Genomic DNA, 18,310 nt, shown 5'->3' on the forward strand with positions numbered 1-18,310 from the left:
CTATAATACTGCCCCTATGTACAAGAATATAACTACTATAATACTGCCCCTATGTACAAGAATATAACTACTATAATACTGCTCCTATATACAAGAATATAACTACTATAATACTGCCCCTATGTACAAGAATATAACTACTATAATACTGATCCTATATACAAGAATATAACTACTATAATACTGCCCCTATGTACAAGAATATAACTACTATAATACTGCCCCTATGTACAAAAATATGACTACTATAATACTGCCCCTATGTACAAGAATATAACTACTACAATACTGCTCCTATGTACAAGAATATAACTACTATAATACTGCCCCTATGTACAAGAATATAACTACTATAATACTGCTCCTATGTACAAGAATATAACTACTATAATACTGCCCCTATATACAAGAATATAACTACTATAATACTGCTCCTATGTACAAGTATATAACTATTATAATACTGCTACTATGTACAAGTATATAACTACTATAATACTGCTCCTATGTACAAGAATATAACTACTATAATACTGCCCCCTATGTACAAGAATATAACTACTATAATACTGCCCCTATGTACAAGAATATAACTACTGTAACACTGCTCCTATGTACAAGAATATAACTACTATAATACTGCCCCTATGTACAAGAATATAACTATTATACTGCCCCCTATGTACAAGAATATAACTATTATAATACTGCATCTATATACAAGAATATAACTACTATAATACTGCCCCTATGTACAAGAATATAACTACTATAATACTGCCCCTATGTCCAAAAACATAACTACTATAATACTGCTCCTATGTACAAGAATATAACTACTACAATACTGCTCCTATGTACAAGAATATAACTACTATAATACTGCTCCTCTATGTACAAGAATATAACTACTACAATACTGCTCCTATGTACAAGAATATAACTACTATAATACTGCCCCCTATGTACAAGAATATAACTACTATAATACTGCTCCTATGTACAAGAATATAATTACTATAATACTGCTCCTATGTACAAGAATATAACTACTATAATACTGCCCCTATGTACAAGAATATAACTACTATAATACTGCTCCTATGTACAAGAATATAACTACTATAATACTGCCTCTATGTACAAGAATATAATTACTATAATACTGCTCCTATGTACAAGAATATAACTACTATAATACTGCCCCTATGTACAAGAATATAACTACTATAATACTGCTCCTATGTACAAGAATATAACTACTATTATACTGCCCCTATGTACAAGACTATAATTGCTATGTACTAACCCTTCCCAGAAGAGGATCTTCTGGTGGTCTCAGGACGGTCTCGGTGGCAGCATCGGGTCATATGTCATGAGCTCAGTATCCGGTGTCAGTACTTGAACTGATGCTCATAGCAGGTGGCAGGGTTGTCACGTCGGACGATGGCAGGGTTGTTACTTTGGACGGCAGCAGGGTTGTCTTGTCGGATGGTGGCAGGGTTGTCTCGTCAGACGGCGGCAGGGTTGTCTCGTCAGACGGCGGCAGGGTTGTCACGTCGGACGGCGGCAGGGTTGTCACATCGGATGGCGGAAGGGTTGTCACTCATGTTGGCTGGCGGCAGGGTTGTCACGTCGGACGGCGGAAGGGTTGTCACTCAAGTTGGCTGGTGGCAGGTTTGTCACGTCGGACGGCGGCAGGGTTGTCACGTCGGACGGTGGCAGGTTGTCACGTCAGACGGCGGCAGGGTTGTCAAGTGGACGGCGGCAGGGTTGTCACGTCGGACGGCGGCAGGGTTGTCACATCGGACGAGGACAGGGTTGTCACGTCGGACGGTGGCAGGTTGTCACGTCAGACGGCGGCAGGGTTGTCAAGTGGACGGCGGCAGGGTTGTCACGTCGGACGGCGGCAGGGTTGTCACATCGGACGAGGACAGGGTTGTCACGTCGGACGGTGGCAGGTTGTCACGTCAGACGGCGGCAGGGTTGTCAAGTGGACGGCGGCAGGGTTGTCACGTCGGACGGCGGCAGGGTTGTCACATCGGACGAGGACAGGGTTGTCACGTCGGACGGTGGCAGGTTGTCACGTCAGACGGCGGCAGGGTTGTCACGCGGACGGCGGTAGGGTTGTCACGTCAGACGGCGGCAGGGTTGTCACGTTGGACGACGGCAGGGTTGTCACGTTGTCGCGTCGGCCGGTGTACCAGTGTGTGCCCACAAGTGTGTGAACAGTGTCAGGTGGTGCAGGAATGTCAGGCAGCCGCCCGTGCCGGCGCACAAAGATGGTCCTGTCCGTCTATTAGGGAATTCAATTAATAAAAGGCAGTGGTAATGGAGGCTTGTCCCGCCGGGCGACGCGCACATAGTTGGGGCCCGCTAACGACATCTCACTTACATCCTCAAGGACAACACGGACTCGCTGTCCATGTGCGGAAAGATTGAGGACAGGAACATCATCATCATCTAAGTAATGTGGAGAAAATGGAGCAGGATCAGCGCAGGCGGCAGTGAGTGTAACACAGGAGCCGGCCGAAGACAGGAGACGTCAGCACCCGGGGGAAGACGTCGCCACAAGCTGACGCTATGCTCCAGTTACACACAAATCTGCATCCACAGTTCAGGATGTGATCTCCTCTGCTCCTCCTGATAAGTCTGTGAGCCCCCTCTAGTGGTGGCCACAGCAGAGGATTCGGAGCCGTGTATCAGGAGAGCAGTCACTGTACGGCCATATTGTACAAAGACTCTGGAAAGTAAAATGGTTGCGATGTTCACACAACAGATAATCCCTTTAAGACTGCATTGTCTGTGTGACCCCCAGAGGCAATATCTAGGGGGGAAACCGCCCTCTCGAGTCCTCCCGCCACCTCTCAGGAGATGGGCACTGCACCTGCCGATGTCTGGGTTACGGCAATGTCCACATGACGCCCACATTAACCTTTGGATCCTCGGCGCCCACAGATTTTAAAGGTTTTACAGACGCAGTGATAAAAATGTAAAAAAAGCCGCAGCATTGAAACCTAAGCGTTGTGACAGCGCCCCCTGGGGATGGCACTCATCAGCTGTCTGTGCTCCCGTGGTTCGGTGACGCGGCCCCTTTAAGGACATATGGCAGCTTCACATGGCAGGAGCCGGTTATTAATATCGCCCCGCACCCTGCGCTAATTGTCACCTCCGCTCTCGCACCTCGGCCATGATAATTAAATTAGTCACGTCGGATTAAGGTCACATTAAGTGTAAACAGCGGTGAACGGGGAAGGGAACCTGGTGTGTTAGGTAAGTGCAGGCGCTGTGGGGCCACACTCCGGGGGCCACGCTCAGAGTTACCACCGCCAGACGTGTGAACCCAACAATGGACGGCAAAGTCCCGGGTCATCGCTCAGGGTGGAAAGTTCTGCAACTTTCTGGTAGACACCGACCAGACCTCTGCTTGCTGCAGAGAATGAGGGAATCAAAGCTCATTCTACTCACAGCTGAGAACTTGTTACAATGTATCCAGTCTACCCAATCCTCTGATGTGAACAGGCCGGATCGATACATTGTATCAGAGCAGAAACCTCCGGACACATGGAGGCAAGCAAAGAAAGGTTTACAGGATCCGGGCCCAGGAGAGCCAGAGTGGTCCAGGGGCCCAGGAGAGCCAGAGTGGTCCAGGGGCCCAGGAGAGCCAGAGTGGTCCAGGGGCCCAGGAGAGCCAGAGTGGTCCAGGGTCCCAGGAGAGCCAGAGTGGTCCAGGGTCCCAGGAGAGCCAGAGTGGTCCAGGGGCCCAGGAGAGCCAGAGTGGTCCAGGGGCCCAGGAGAGCCAGAGTGGTCCAGGGGCCCAGGAGAGCCAGAGTGGTCCAGGGGCCCAGGAGAGCCAGAGTGGTCCAGGGGCCCAGGAGAGCCAGAGTGGTCCAGGGGCCCAGGAGAGCCAGAGTGGTCCAGGGGCCCAGGAGAGCCAGAGTGGTCCAGGGGCCCAGGAGAGCCAGAGTGGTCCAGGGGCCCAGGAGCCAGAGTGGTCCAGTAGCCCAGGAGCCAGAGTGGTCCAGTAGCCAGTGAGATCCAGGAGCCAGCGGAGCCCGGAGCTGGTGGGGCTAGGGGGCAGTGAAAGCCAGGAGCTAGTGGGGCACCACAGCCAGAAGGGCACAGCAGACAGGAGCCAGCGGGGCCCAGGAGCCAGTGAGAGCAAAAAGCTAGCGGGGCAAAGGAGCCAGTGAGAGCCAAGGGCCAGCAGGCCCAGAAGGCTGTGAGAGCTAGGAGGTAGCGGGGGCCCAGGAGCCAGCGGTCCATGGTATCCGGGACAGGGCCCTGTAAGTCTCCTCCTATCACCAGTGTTCCTGGCACCTCTTCTAAATAACAGAAGCAGTGCCACTGCCTACTAATCAGAAAAGGCTTCAGCGATGCCAACAGATAGGAGATCACAGGGTTCTAGTTAGAAAAGCATGGACCACTGATCCCCGGGACCACCAATGCCCTGGACCAATGACCCCTGGGACTGCTGAACTCCCTTGAATGCCGACTCCTCACTCCCTGGACCACAAATCCCTGGATCGCCGTCTCCCGGACCACAGACTCCCTGAACCACCAACTACCAGACCGTTAACCCTTGGACCACAGAAACACTGGACCACCAACTCCTGGACCATTAACCCCTGGACAACCAACTCCTGGACCATTAACTCCTGGACCGCAGAAACACTGGGCCACAGACTCCCTGGACCAACAACTCCTGGACCATTAACCCCTGGATCGCTGAAGCCCTGGACCACAATGCTGCAATCCTTTTTGGCTCAACCCTACTAACAAAGTATGAGGGCATGATGATGCGAGCAGTGGCAGAGCCTCCTCATCCTCAGCAGATGACTTTCCTCCTCCCTGGTCTGGATTTTTGCCCCAGAATCAAGATGTTGACAGTTTGCGTCTAGTCGTGGGTCACTCACAATCTGATTTTCCACATTCTCCAAGAGCACCCAATAATCCAGCATCTGACCATCCAGAATCTGCCCTGGTGCCCCACTGCCTGTGTGCCCATGAGGGTGAGGCCGCCGGCCCGCCAGGTCACCAGCCCGGGGACTCTCTGGCTACAGTATCAGGCTCCAGCTGCCTGCGGATGGCAGGAACAATCTCTGGAGATCTGGAAGGAGATGCAAATTGGGCGTGAAATGTGCCGGAAATCGGCGTGACCAGATTGTGGCACTGACACCGGCCAGCGACACGGCGGCAGCTGCGCGGAGCACAATGCCCGGCTTCATCCCGGAACAGATGTTGTGTCCTCAGAGAGCAGAGCCGAGGGAAACATGGTGGCGCTGGGTCCACCAGTATACAGTCCCCGGGGCAGTGCTGCCCTACGGTGTACAACAAAGGCTGGGGGGCATCAGACAGATCCCACCACAGGGTCCGTGGACCCTTGTACTCAGGCGCCTCCAACTTTGACTACAGTGGGGTCCACAGAAAAGATTAGAGGAAATTTCAGAGCACTGGCTCTTTAAAAAAAGAAGAAAAACTGTCATTTTCACAAGAATACTACTCCGATCACAACCAAAGCTGCAGCGAGCACTCGCCAGATTATTAGATGTTCTAGATTACTGGAGATCGTGGAAAAGGAAAGATCTCGTGTCCCTGCGCGGACAATACAGCAGATGTCTAGATTTCAGGCTCCTCTCCCTTCACAAACTGGCGTTTCAGACTCTCCCGTCCAATAATCCAGAATATTATTACCAGCCATAACACATGAGCTTCAGGACGTCCGATGATCCGGCGCCTCGTGTTCCCATCGAGATTGTCCGCCATCTAGTAGACTTTTCCTGGAGCATCTGATAATCCGGAGCATCTGACAATCCAGCCTCTTTCTGTAGATGTCCCGGGTTTTCACAGTAATATGTTGGAGAGTCAGCGGCTCGTAGAGCCTCGTGCCGCTGGTGACAGGCCGGGGACGTGGCTGACGTCCTCCGGATTAGCACATTTTCCCCCCGATAACGACAGGGCGCATTGTGCGGACCCCAGAAGCTGAGGCTCACACAGGCCGGATTAGCGGGGACATGTCAGGGCTCTCGCGGGAGACAATGAGCAGCGCCGTGTCCTCAGTACCCGGATTAGAGCGCCGCACATCTCCTCTGTTCAGCGGTAATGAGATGTCATCTTAAACCTCTCCATCCGGGCGAGATTAATAAACGGCAAATTAGCCCACCGGCCGGCGGAAGCCCCCTGACAGCGGAGGAGGCGCAGGATTTACACTCCACTTTCATGTTACCGGCGGATTTAGCCAAAGCGAGAACGTAACACGAAAGTCAGAGAGAAGCTAAACAGTAAATCGACGAAAAAAAAGGGGCACAAAGACTGTGACCAGAGGAGTTATCAGAGGGACGAGCACCAAACACAGGAATCATCACGGGACGAGTCAGACAGCGATTTACGTCAGCGTTCTGCCACAAAACTGAAACGTCACAAAATGTCAACGCAACTTGTAGATGCTCAAAAACTGAGCGATTTTGGGGTTTTATTTTTGGGCCCCTAAGTCTTCTGTGGTTCGGTAATGACAGGAAGAGTTGTCAGAGGTGCAAAATGGTGGCTGAGGGCCGGGGTCCTCACTGGCCTCATGCCTGGCACCTTCGTTACCATCTCATCTATGTGCATGACTAACGCCATCGCTGGAGCGGAGGGACAACCCCCATCAGATCACCGCGTCTAGGAGGAGTCGCCATGCCCTCACCGCAGGACGCCCGCGTGACCTCAATGTAGGACGCCCCCGTGACCTCGACGCAGGACGCCCGCGTGACCTCAACGTAGGACGCCCACGTGACCTCGCCACAGGACGCTCGCGTGACCTCGCCACAGGACGCCCTCGCATGTCCTGTGATTTCTGCAGTTTTTCTTGGAGATGCTGACAGGGAGGAGCGGAGCTGTGGGAAAAATGCGGCAGCCGTGCCCGGGACGCTCAGTGTGCACCCCTCTTACCTTCACCGGCCCTATGTATGCCCACCTCCACCACCACTGCAGAACAGCAAGCCGGTCAGCGTCATAAGACATCTAGCAAAACGAAGAACGCAGCTTCGGATGTGACTAGAGTACAAGAAACAATTGAGCAGCATAAGTGTAATTTCAGCTTCTTATACTGTAGTCACATCTACAGCTGCAGTCACAGTTGTGCCAGTTATTTATGTCCTATACTAAAGCTGCAGTCACAGATGAGCTGGAGAATACTGGATGATGTAAAGAGTTACACATCACGGCCACAGATATCTGTAACAACCGCCATTACTCTGCTCCTGCTCCGCTGCTGGCGTCAGTCCTCACTGCTGCTCTGGGATTCTATTCATGGAGCAGGAAGGCAATGATGGAGGATCCTGGGAACGCTGACAGCCATGAGAAGAGGAGACAGCCTTCCGGCTCCAGTGATCGGCAGCTCGTAGCCACCATTACTCTGCTCCTGCTCCGCTGCTGGCGTCAGTCCTCACTGCTGCTCTGGGATTCTATTCATGGAGCAGGAAGGCAATGATGGAGGATCCTGGGAACGCTGACAGCCATGAGAAGAGGAGACAGCCTTCCGGCTCCAGTGATCGGTGGCACGTAGCCGCCATTACTCTGCTCCTGCTCCGCTGCTGGCGTCAGTCCTCACTGCTGCTCTGGGATTCTATTCATGAAGCAGGAAAGCAATGATGGAGGATCCTGGGAACGCTGACAGCCATGAGAAGAGGAGACAGCCATCCTGCTCCAGTGATCGGCAGCTCGTAGCCACCATTACTCGGCTCCTGCTCCGCTGCTGGCGTCAGTCCTCACTGCTGCTCTGGGATTCTATTCATGGAGCAGGAAGGCAATGATGGAGGATCCTGGGAACGCTGACAGCCATGAGAAGAGGAGACAGCCTTCCGGCTCCAGTGATCGGCAGCTCGTAGCCACCATTACTCGGCTCCTGCTCCGCTGCTGGCGTCAGTCCTCACTGCTGCTCTGGGATTCTATTCATGGAGCAGGAAGGCAATGATGGAGGATCCTGGGAAAGCTGACAGCCATGAGAAGAGGAGACAGCCTTCCGGCTCCAGTGATCGGTGGCACGTAGCCGCCATTACTCTGCTCCTGCTCCGCTGCTGGCGTCAGTCCTCACTGCTGCTCTGGGATTCTATTCATGGAGCAGGAAGGCAATGATGGAGGATCCTGGGAACGCTGACAGCCATGAGAAGAGGAGACAGCCTTCAGGCTCCAGTGATCGGCAGCACGTAGCCACCATTACTCTGCTCCTGCTCCGCTGCTGGCGTCAGTCCTCACTGCTGCTCTGGGATTCTATTCATGGAGCAGGAAGGCAATGATGGAGGATCCTGGGAACGCTGACAGCCATGAGAAGAGGAGAAAGCCTTCCGGCTCCAGTGATCGGCAGCACGTAGCTGCCATTACTCTGCTCCTGCTCCGCTGCTGGCGTCAGTCCTCACTGCTGCTCTGGGATTCTATTCATGGAGTACGAAAGCAATGATGGAGGATCCTGCTAACGCTGACAGCCATGAGAAGAGAAGACAGCCTTCCTGCTCCAGTGATCGGCGGCACGTAGCTGCCATTACTCGGCTCCCGCTCCGCTGCTGGCGTCAGTCCTCACTGCTGCTCTGGGATTCTATTCATGGAGTACGAAAGCAATGATGGAGGATCCTGGGAACGCTGACAGCCATGAGAAGAGAAGACAACCTTCCTGCTCCAGTGATTCGGCGGCACGTAGCTGCCATTACTCTGCTCCTGCTCCGCTGCTGGCGTCAGTCCTCACTGCTGCTCTGGGATTCTATTCATGGAGCAGGAAGGCAATGATGGAGGATCCTGGGAACGCTGACAGCCATGAGAAGAGGAGACAGCCTTCCGGCTCCAGTGATCGGCAGCACGTAGCCACCATTACTCTGCTCCTGCTCCGCTGCTGGTGTCAGTCCTCACTGCTGCTCTGGGATTCTATTCATGGAGTACGAAAGCAATGATGGGGGATCCTGGGAACGCTGACAGCCATGAGAAGAGGAGACAGCCTTCCGGCTCCAGTGATCGGCAGCACGTAGCCACCATTACTCGGCTCCCCCTCCGCTGCTGGCGTCAGTCCTCACTGCTGCTCTGGGATTCTATTCATGGAGCAGGAAGGCAAAGATGGGGGATCCTGGGAACGCTGACAGAAGAGGACACAGCCTTCCGGCTCCAGTGATCGGCGGCACGTAGCTGCCATTACTCTGCGGGCTGGGAGCGGGCAGGCGGGGGCAGCGGAAGTGGCAGCCATAAATCTGTGGCTTGTTCACAATGATCTGAACTCTTATTAAGTAAATTAATTTAAGCTAATTTAGGTTGATGGTGACGGGCGACGGCGGTGATTTACGGAGGGGGAAATTGCTTCAGGAAGGGCCGCGCTCACCAGATAGCCGAGCTGCAGATTACATCCACTTACCCCGCACATTAATATGGAAATCGCCGGTGTAAATTCAACCTCGTCCGCGGGCAAAAATTATCTTCATAAATTTGGGAGAACGGCTCCCGAGGCGCTGATAAATCTATTTGTAAGGAAAATATTACGGGGAAAATGCCGTTAAATTGGTAGAAAATCCTTGTCCGTCTATTTCCTGCAATGGGTTGGTGGGTGGAGGGAGCGGGCGAGACAGCGGGCGAGGGGGAGCGGGCGAGAGAGCCAGCGGCGGGAGGCAGACTGCTCAGGCCTTAAGAGAAAGGATGTGGGGACAAAACCAAAAAGTACCCGAAATAATAATAATAATAATCTTTATTTTTATATAGCGCTAACATATTCCGCAGCGCTTTACAGGTTGCACACATTATCGTCACTGTCCCCGTTGGGGCTCACAATCTAAATTCCCTATCAGTATGTCTTTGGAATGTGGGAGGAAACCGGAGAACCCGGAGGAAACACGCAAACACGGAGAGAACATACAAACTCTTTGCAGATGTTGTCCTTGGTGGGATTAGAACCCAGGACTCCAGCGCTGCAAGGCTGCTGTGCTAACCACTGAGCCACCGTGCTGCCCTATCAGTCCCTCCTGAGGCAGAACGCACCTCGTGTCTCGCAGAGGCCACTACCTCATGGAGGGGGATCCAGTACAGTGTCATCTAACAGCAGCACAGAGGATGTAAGCAGCATCTGACTGCTGAACCCGGGCTGGTCTGGGGTCTGTATACAAGGGGGTCTGGTGTGTGTAGATGGGGCTCTGGAGTAAGACAGGGTGGCTGGTCTAGGGTCTGTATACATGGGGGTCTGGTGTGTAGATGGGGGTCTGGAGACAGACGGGGTGGCTGTTCTGAGGTCTGTATATATGAGGGTCTGGTGTGTGTAGATGGGGGTCTGGAGTAAGACGGGTGGCTAGTCTGGGGTCTGTATACATGGGGTCTCTATATATGGGGGCCTAGTGTGTAGATGGGGGTCTGGAGTAAGACGGGTGGCTAGTCTGGGGTCTGTATACATGGGGGTCTGGTGTGTAGATGGGGGGTCTGGAGTAAGACAGGGTGGCTGGTCTGGGGTCTGTATATATGGGGGCCTGGTGTGTAGATGGGGGTCTGGAGTGAGACGGGGTGGCTGGTCTGGGGTCTGTATACATGGGGTCTCTATATATGGGGGCCTGGTGTGTAGATGGGGGTCTGGAGTAAGACGGGTGGCTGGTCTGGGGTCTGTATACATGGGGGTCAGGTGTGTGTAGATGGGGCTCTGGAGTAAGACGGGGTGGCTGGTCTGGGGTCTGTATACATGGGGGTCTGGTGTGTAGATGGGGTCTGGAGTAAGACGGGTGGCTGGTCTGGGGTCTGTATACATGGGGGTCTGGTGTGTGTAGATGGGGGTGTGGTGTAAGACGGGGTGGCTGGTCTGGGGTCTGTATACATGGGGGTCTGGTGTGTGTAGATGGGGGTCTGGAGTAAAACGGGTGGCTGGTCTGGGGTCTGTATACATGGGGGTCTGGTGTGTAGATGGGGGTCTGGAATAAGACGGGGTGGCTGGTCTGGGATCTGTATACATGGGGGTCTGGTGTGTCTAGATGGGGGTCTGGTGTAAGACAGGGTGGCTGGTCTGGGGTCTGTATACATGGGGTCTGTGTGTGTAGATGGGGGTCTGGAGACAGACGGGGTGGCTGTTCTGAGGTCTGTATATATGGGGGTCTGGTGTGTGTAGATAGGGGTCTGGAGTAGGACAGGGTGGCTGGTCTGGGGTCTGTATATATGGGGGCCTGGTGTGTAGATGGTGGTCTGGAGTGAGACGGGGTGGCTGGTCTGGGGTCTGTATACATGGGGGTCTGGTGTGTAGATGGGGGTCTGGAGTAAGACGGGTGGCTGGTCTGGGGTCTGTATACATGGGGGTCTGGTGTGTGTAGATGGGGGTCTGGAGTAAGACAGGGTGGCTGGTCTGGTGTCTGTATACATGGGGGTCTAGTGTGGGTAGATGGGGTCTAGAGTAAGACGGGGTGGCTGGTCTGGGGTCTGTAAAAAGAGGGAGTCTAGACCGAGGACTATAGATATGGCTGGACTGGTTTGGGGTCCGTATCTTAGTGGAGGGGTCTGGTTTGGGGTCCGGATGGATGTAAGGTTGTGTGGGGGGAGAGAATCTTGGGAACTATTGATTCCCATTCAATGATCTGACGCCGAGGAGCAGAAGTCTAGAAAGTACAAGGATCCCTTTAAATTGCAAAGTTTGTTACTGTTCCACAAGTTCCTCCTGTAAAGTGTGAACTTGTTTCCAAAGCTCCCCGAGACTCCGGCACCTTTTGTGATTAGGAAGGACGAGGGGCTGCAGGAAATCTGTATAGGATGCAGTGCATGAGGCAGAAGCCCCCCCCATAAGACCACAATGGATGAGAACAGCCCTGGGAGGGGGCAGACATACTTCTGTGGTGGGGGTGACCCCTCCGATAAGCATTTCACACCCCCAATATTACTGCTGTCACTATTAGCATCGGGGTGACCCCTCCGATAAGCATTTCACACCCCCAATATTACTGCTGTCACTATTAGCCGAGGTGCGGAGTGAAGAGGGGGCCGGGGCACGGAGCGAGGAGAGAAGTGGCGGAGTGAGGAGGGGGCCGAGCCGCGGAGTGAGGAGGGGGCCGAGCGGCGGCCGCAGCTGTCCCGGTGCTAGAGAGATGCTATGTTCAGTATGGCCGTCTGTAACCAGAGGACAGGGTGACCTCCGCAGGAACACTACATCCTCATCATCCACCACCGGCCACATCTCTAACTACAGCCCACACATGCAGAAAGGAACGGACTCATTTTCCTGTCAGTGAATAGAAATATTGCGCTCCTGCTTCACAGCTGCAGGACAGTTACAATGCGTCAGTGCAAAATTCTCTGCAAAAGATGCAAAATTTTGTGCAAAAAATACTAAATTTGATCTTTTTTTCGCCACCTCTTTATGAAGCAGGTGGGGGCTTAGGCTGCTTTCACACATCAGTTTTTTGCCATCAGTCACAATCCGTAGAATTTTGGGAAAAAAAGGATCCGGCGAATGATGCTGACGGATCCGTTTTTTTCCTCATAGACTTGTATTAGCGACGGATGGCCTCACGTTTCATCCATCGTTTGCCGGATCCGTCAAAAATTGTCTGTCCGGCAGCCGGAGACAACGGACAAAGTAAAGTTTTTTGTGTAGGTTGAAGAAACGGACAGCGACGTCCATGGTTTGCTCAAATGGAAGCCAATGGTGACGGATTCCGTTTTTTTTAACTGAGCATGCTCCGATTTTTTTAGGATCCAATTAGCCAGATCCGCTAGTCGGATCCGGCAAAAAACAGATCCGTCGTATTAGTTTTTCACAATCTGCGACGGTTCCGTCGGATTGTGACTGACGGCAAAAAACTGATGTGTGAAAGGGGCCTTACACACTTGTCACGATAATGTGAATATGCCAGGTTTGAGCATCTACCTAACAATTTCATGGCTTTTCGGACACACGCTTTAGGGCCTGTCCGACCCCGCCTCTTCCTACTCTGCCTGTGTGTGTGTGAATTCTAAGCCACTCTTTCTTCCCTCCTCCCACAAGAATTTTTATGGTTCTATGCTGCAGGCAGACCAGTCTCCCTAAAACTACTCCTCAGGCATAATACCAGCCAAAACTGGTATAGCCCCTTCCAAACTGCAGGAGCTTCTATTGTTCTATTAAAGTGATATATAGGGGCACCGATCCGGGCTAGAGATATAACAATTATATATTCCAGATGCCCATCGATAGATCTATCACTCACTGAAACCGCTAGCAGCTAAACGCAACAAGTGCAAAGAGTGCATTTCTTCGTAAGTGGATCAAGTAATTACTTCGTGCTTACACTTAAAAGAATCCCCATGATGTGGGGCACATTCTGATCATCGTGTCTTTCTTATATGAGATTCCTATAACGAGATATGCGGAAAAGATAGTTTTCATAATTCTAAGTAAAGGGGAGGTTTCAGCCTCTCAGTGAGGTCACCACAGCGGGAGGGCTTAAGTTTTAGGCTAGGGAATAACTGTGTCAAGCACGAGTCTTTAGTGTCTTCTGTCCGGGGTCTAGCTGCTATACAGAGGGGTGCTATGCATCTGGATACATGCTCGCCCCCAGTACACGGCCAGCCATGATGATGCAATGATATAACGTAAGTGTTCTTTTCAATTTTAATCCCACTTTATTTGTAATTGTATTGTACACATGAATAGTCTTCTTTATAATATCTTTTTATACTTTGTAAACACTGCCTACTTTTTTTGGAATAAAATATAAAATTACTAGCTTGTCTCTCCATGCTCTATAACGAAAGGTCACATCCTCTGAGGTGAATTACGCTACTGATTTGGCTCCGGACCCGTTAACAAATAAGAGAATCGGAGCTGGTGGCAGCATACCTTGTCCTGTGCAATTGGGCGTCTTTGCAGCAACGGGCGGCGTTGATAATTATTGTTCCCGCCTGTGTGGTAGTAGTTATATCGCCCTTGCTGCAGCGTGCCCAATAGCCAATACATAGCAGGCAGTCTTTCTGGCGACTAATTACCCTAGGTGCAGTACCCTGACTGACCTGAGGATAAGTGGGGCGCCAGAGAGCTGCAAGTTCCAAACTGGAACTGGAAAGTTGGATATAGATAAATCTCCTTCAGAAGGAACCAGGGGCAACCAAACAACCCCGGTTCGTGACAAATTGGTGTGTGAGTGATGGGGATGATAAAGGTATCCTCCCCGTGAACCGTGTCATATTGTTGGGTTCCGTGACATATTGGTGGCAGCACGGTGGGATTCCTGACAACACTAATCTGTGGGGGTCCCAAACATTACTATGTCTTGTTACAGTGCATCAGTATAAGGACGTGCTGGACACACTGTAGCAGTCCTGCACCTGTGAGTAGTAAGCAGCCGGCCTCTGTATGTGAATAAAAAACCGTGATACCTCAAAAGATGGCCAGAAATACTGCTACAGAGTGACAGGACTGTGGGGGGCAGTCGGGGGTCCGTTAGTAACAGGTGGAGTTCCCCTTTAAGGGAACTGTGAGTAATCGGAGTATTATGGACAGATCTGGGGCGTCTGCGGGAGCTGATAAATGTCCGCAGGATAAAAGGACCAAACATCTCTGTCCTCGGGAGTCACATTCTGGAGGGGGTCGCAGAAGATGTGTCAAAATGCCCAGCTGCTAATGTGTTAGAAAAACACATCCACCATCGCTGGCTCCGACGCCCGTGGCTCCTGTCCTGAACGCTGCAGGCCCTGCCGGACACCGGGGGTCACACATGAGGGACAGAACACCCCCCCCCCCCCCCCCAAGTGTAAAAAGGACACAGAGTGACTTGGGGGCAATGGTGGAAAGTAAAATAAAGGGCAGAAGCCAGAGCCAGGCGGCTGCCGACAGGCCGGAGAAAACCACAGGAGGAATCAGCAAAGGCCGAGACCATGAACAGAATAGACCTCCATACAAGTGACCAGTCATAGAGCGCACGTGACGGCGGAGGTGACAGTGTGAGGACCACGGGGTGTAGATGGAGGAGGTCACAATGTGAGGACCGTGCGGTGTAGATGATGGAGGTGACAGTGTGAGGACCGTGCGGTGTAGATGATGGAGGTGACAGTGTGAGGACCGTGCGGTGTAGATGATGGAGGTGACAGTGTGAGGACCGTGCGGTCTAGATGATGGAGGTGACAGTGTGAGGACCGTGCGGTCTAGATGATGGAGGTGACAGTGTGAGGACCGTGGGGTGTAGATGATGGAGGTGACAGTGTGAGGACCGTGGGGTGTAGATGATGGAGGTGACAGTGTGAGGACCGTGGGGTGTAGATGATGGAGGTGACAATGTAAGGACCGTGCGGTGTAAATGATGGAGGTGACAGTGTGAGGAGCGTGCGGTGTAGATGATGGAGGTGACAGTGTGAGGACCGTGCGGTGTAGATGATGGAGGTGACAGTGTGAGGACCGTGGGGTGTAGATGATGGAGGTGACAGTGTGAGGACCGTGCGGTGTAGATGATGGAGGTGACAGTGTGAGGACGTGCGGTGTAGATGATGGAGGTGACAGTGTGAGGACCGTGGGGTGTAGATGATGGAGGTGACAGTGTGAGGACCGTGCGGTGTAGATGATGGAGGTGACAGTGTGACGACCGTGGGGTGTAGATGATGGAGGTGACCGTGTGAGGACCGTGCGGTGTAGATGATGGAGGTAAGACAGTGTGAGGACCGTGGGGTGTAGATGATGGAGGTGACAGTGTGAGGACCGTGCGGTGTAGATGATGGAGGTGACAGTGTGAGGACCGTGCGGTGTAGATGATGGAGGTGACAGTGTGAGGACCGTGTGGTGTAGATGATGGAGGTGACAGTGTGAGGACCGTGCGGTGTAGATGATGGAGGTGACAGTGTGAGGACCGTGGGGTGTAGATGATGGAGGTGACAATGTAAGGACCGTGCGGTGTAGATGATGGAGGTGACAGTGTGAGGACCGTGCAGTGTAGATGATGGAGGTGACAGTGTGAGGACCGTGCGGTGTAAATGATGGAGGTGACAGTGTGAGGACCGTGGGGTGTAGATGATGGAGGTGACAGTGTGAGGACCGTGCGGTGTAGATGATGGAGGTGACAGTGTGAGGACCGTGGGTGTTATGACCTGGTGGGTATGGAGCAGTACTGAGATGACCTGATGGGTAACACCAATCATGAACAAGCTCAGAGGAGGTGGCAGCTCCACCGACAGTAATCACTGTTATGACCTAGTGATAACGAAGCAGCACTGAAATGACCTGGTGGGTAAAACAAATAATGAACTAGCTCTGAGGAGGTGGTAGCTTTACTGACCGCAATCCCTACTCCTAACACCAACACTAGAAATAGCCGTGGAGCGTTCCTATCTCTGCCTAGACGCCTCTGCACAGCCTAAGAACTAGCTACCCCTGAAGATGGAAACGGAAAACTATCTCGCCTCAGAGAAACCCCCAAAGGAAGATAGCCCCCCACAAATATTAACGGTGAGTGAAGAGGGAAATGACAAACTCAGAAATGAAACTAGATTTTAGCAAAGGAGGCCACAACTATCTAAATAGACAGATAGAAAAGGCTACTGTGCGGTCAGTATAAAAAACTAAATGTCCACGCAGAGTTTACAAAAATAACCTCCACACCGACTCACGGTGTGGAGCGGGCAAATCTGCTACCCCAGAGCTTCCAACTAGCCGGAATATTTCATAATGACAAGCTGGACAAAAGAGACATAACTTAAACTGAATAGAAGGTCATAAGCAGGGAAACACCCAAAAACTAGCAGAACTTATCTTAAGCTGAAATGGACTGGCCAACAGAGAACTTCCAGGAAAGGACTGAATCCACAGAAAGAAACATTGACAGCCGGCATCAGCTACAGCCAAAAGCCCAGTTAAATAACAAGGCCAGGGAACCGATTAGTGAAAGCAGCTGCTAAGTTCCACTTGAAACCACCAGAGGGAGCCCAAGAGCAGAACTCCCAAAAATACCATTCGCAACCACAGGATGGAGCCCAAGAATGGAATTCACAACACATGGGGTGTAGATCAGAGGTCCCCAACCGCCGGTCCGCGGACTAGGACCGGGCCGTTGGGGTTTTGCAGCCGGTCCGCGGCGCCGCTGACAGCGGCTAAACACGCCGGTTGTGCGGCTTGTCACACTCCAGCGCCGCAGCGTTCGTCACACTCCAGCGCTGCAGCGTTCGTCATTCCCCCTTTGGTGGGCGGCCGTGGAGTTCGGGCGGAAGTCTCCTCCCCCTCATCCGCCACTCCCTCCTCCCATCTCCCGCTGTACGAGCAGGGTGGTCGGCTTCCACAGCCGCAGCTCCTCCCATTCCGTGACGTCACCATGTATTTCCGGAGTCACCATGGGTGAGTCATATCCGGCCTGTGCGGGAACAGCGGGCTGGGCCCCTCTGAATGAAGGTATTACCGGCGGCTGTGCAGGGTCCATGTGTGGGGAGCTGGGGTATAGATGTAGCAGTGCTGAATATTTTTTTGTTGATATGATTTCATGAAGTGGCCATGAAACTTAATAAATAACAAACTCAGCTCTGCTACATCAGTAAAAAACCAATTGATTAATCATTAATCAATTGTTTTTTTACTGATGTAGCAGAGCTGAGTTTTGTTATTTACTGTTTGTTACTCATGTGCTCTCAAGAGAAGTTATCGGTCCACACTGCACTGATAAAAGTACCACAAAGCTTTAGCATGAGGCCAGATGTAGCAGAGAGGAATGTGTCACTTGTAGATTTCATACACAGAGTGATTCATTTGTCGGGTTTATGAAACACTGAACACAGATGTAGCAGAGCTGATGGTGTCACAGCAGAGTACATTCATTAATCATTAAATCTACAAGTGACACATTCCTCTCTGCTACATCTGGCCTCATACTAAAGCTTTGTGGTACTTTTATCAGTGCAGTGTGGACCGATAACTTCTCTTGAGAGCACATGATCAATGACTAAGGCCGCTTTCACATTTGCGGTTGTGTCCGCAGCGTTTCTTCCGCAAATATCTGCATGCGTTGTGTATTCCTATCTTTAACATTATCGACGCATGCGTTTTTCTATGTTCGCGTTTTGCCGCGTTTGACGACGCATGCGTCGTCTAGCCGTCTGCGTCTTGGCGCGGAAATGCAACATGTAGTAATTTTTAGAGGCGTCAATTTGCCGCCTGGAAACGTATGCGGCTGATTGCGCAAGGTTTGCGCCCAAAAAACGCATTGTAGTCTATGTAAACGCATGCGTTTTTCAGTACATGCGTTTGCTTGCGTTTGCCGACGCATGCGTCTCAATTGAGAAAAACATGTCTAGACACTGATAAGCCACCCCCCACATAGAAGGTGATAAAGGGAGGAAGTGGACATTTGCAGGTCACTAGTCAGCAGACTGCCTTGCAGACGAGACG

General features: G+C 51.9%; 1 protein-coding gene across 1 annotated transcript in view; it reads right to left on the reverse strand.

Annotated features, from left to right (window-relative positions):
• Positions 1–18,310, reverse strand: part of ZC3H3 (zinc finger CCCH-type containing 3) — a 147,959-nt gene that overhangs the window by 64,052 nt on the left and 65,597 nt on the right. The window lies entirely within an intron of this gene.

This window comes from Ranitomeya variabilis, chromosome 6 (assembly GCF_051348905.1).
Source record: "Ranitomeya variabilis isolate aRanVar5 chromosome 6, aRanVar5.hap1, whole genome shotgun sequence".
Taxonomy (NCBI): Eukaryota; Metazoa; Chordata; class Amphibia; order Anura; family Dendrobatidae; genus Ranitomeya; species Ranitomeya variabilis.